The sequence below is a fragment of the Borostomias antarcticus genome, assembly GCF_949987555.1.
Source record: "Borostomias antarcticus genome assembly, chromosome: 30".
In the NCBI taxonomy this organism is placed as follows: domain Eukaryota; kingdom Metazoa; phylum Chordata; class Actinopteri; order Stomiiformes; family Stomiidae; genus Borostomias; species Borostomias antarcticus.
In genome coordinates this window covers 3837240-3839633 of record NC_140263.1, presented here as the reverse complement: position 1 = coordinate 3839633, position 2394 = coordinate 3837240, and positions in this window count along the sequence as shown.

Here is a 2394-nt window from a genome sequence, read left to right as displayed (position 1 = left end):
CTCCCCTTGTCTCCTCTCCTCCTCTCCCCTCGTCCCCAGGCCTCTCCCTCACCTGCGGTAGTTATGCTTCATGAATAGCATTAGTGACAGTGTGTGAGCCGATCCATACTCAGAGATGAGTTTATCAGAGAGCTGACGGCCGATCGATCGCTGCGTTCTCGGGCTCCCAGTGTTCCTGGCGAGAGGACGGTTCTTCTGTTCTCACACCGCCGTTTTAACCACCCTGATCACAGGGCGTCCGCCACGTACCGGACGCACACAACGATTTCCAATACGCACCATTAGAAGATAGAAGAGACAGACATTAGGAGACAGAGGAGGAGACAGAGGAGGAGACAGACATTAGGAGACAGAGGAGGAGACAGACATTAGGAGACAGAGGAGGAGACAGAGGAGGAGACAGACATTAGGAGACAGAGGAGACAGACATTAGGAGACAGAGGAGACAGACATTAGGAGACAGAGGAGACAGACATTAGGAGACAGAGGAGGAGACAGACATTAGGAGACAGAGGAGACAGACATTAGGAGACAGAGGAGGAGACAGACATTAGGAGACAGAGGAGACAGACATTAGGAGACAGAGGAGGAGACAGACATTAGGAGACAGAGGAGACAGACATTAGGAGACAGAGGAGACAGACATTAGGAGACAGAGGAGACAGACATTAGGAGACAGAGGAGACAGACATTAGGAGACAGAGGAGGAGACAGACATTAGGAGACAGAGGAGGAGACAGACATTGGGAGACAGAGGAGGAGACAGACATTAGGAGACAGGAGGAGGAGACAGAGTTGGGGAGAGAAGAGGAGACAGACATTAGGAGACAGAGGAGACACATTAGGAAACAGACATTAGGAGACAGAGGAGGAGACAGACATTAGGAGACAGAGGAGACAGACATTAGGAGACAGAGGAGACAGACATTAGGAGACAGAGGAGACAGACATTAGGAGACAGAGGAGGAGACAGACATTAGGAGACAGAGGAGACAGACATTAGGCGACAGGAGGAGGTAGGCTCAAAACTCATCTATTCAAGAAGTACTACCTCAATCCTCCCTCTTAAGCACCTATTGTATTTTAGATTGCTATTCTTGCACTTTGCCTTCAGCACTAGATTATGCTCTTAGTCACTTGTTTTAGAAAGGAGATCTACTTGAGTGAGTTCTGGCAGGTAGTAGTACATTGGCTTTTCCTACATTCAAGGCAATTATTGTTTAAAAGCAATTATTTGGATTAAAGCGTCAGCTAAATGACTAATGTAATCGGCGAATGAGAGGCCATTGTAAAGCGCTTTGGATAGTGAAGCGCTGTATAAGTGCAGTTCATTTACCGAGGGGTTCACTGTCCCTGCAGTACTCAGAGATGCTCCAGGGTTCTGACTGATGCTATAGAAAAGAGAACGGATGTATTTGTATGTTGTCAGTATTCAGGGTACTCTGTGTGTGTGTGTGTGTGTGTGTGTGTGTGTGTGTGTGTGTGTGTGCGTGCTAAGGTCAGGCTCTCTAGCCGAGCGGCCCCAGCTGCCGTGACATCTGTCAAACCCCTGATGGAATGTTGGCACGGGTCCGGCATTCTGAGATTCCGGAGTGGGACGAGGAGGCGGAGCTCCAGAACCTGACCGCTCCTCGCACTGGGAACCAGCGGACCCAGTCACGGTCAGGAACGACGTGGAATCTCCTGTTCACACGCCTCTCCCGTCCAACCCTGGACCCAGCCTCGATGTCACTCCTGCTCCCAGCCTCGATCTCAGCCTCAAGGTTAAAGTCACACTGATTGTCACACACCTGAGTGCGTGAAATTTGTTCTCCGCATTTGACCCATCATCCCCTGGGGGAGCGGTGAGCAGCAGCGGCGCCGCGCTCGGGAATCATTTGGTGATCTAACCCCCCAATTCCAACCCTTGATGCTGAGTGCCAAGCAGGGAGGCAATGGCTTTTTTATAGTCTTTGGTATGACTCGGCCGGGGATCGAACCCACAACCTCCCAGTCTCTGGGCGGACACTCTACCACTAGGCCACAAGCTCACTACTCAGCAGGTTTTCAAGAAATGGGAAAATCTTCAAATGAAATACTGTAAAAAGGTAATCAAAGGATAATGTTGTCTTTAGGGAAAGAGCTGCTGCATAACAAAAAAAGTAAAACATCTATCTTCTGGGGCGCCCCCGGTAGCTCACTGGGTAAGGCGCGCACCATATGAAGGCTAGTCCTTCACGCGGTGGACCCGGGTTCGGGTCCTGTGCCACATGTCCTCCCCTCTCTCTATCCCACATTTCCTGTCTCTACACTGTCCTATAACATTAAAGCTGAAAAGCCCTAAAAAATATCTTAAAAAAACAACAACAAAAACAACAAACATCTACCTTCTGAAAATAATATTCTGGTGTGTGT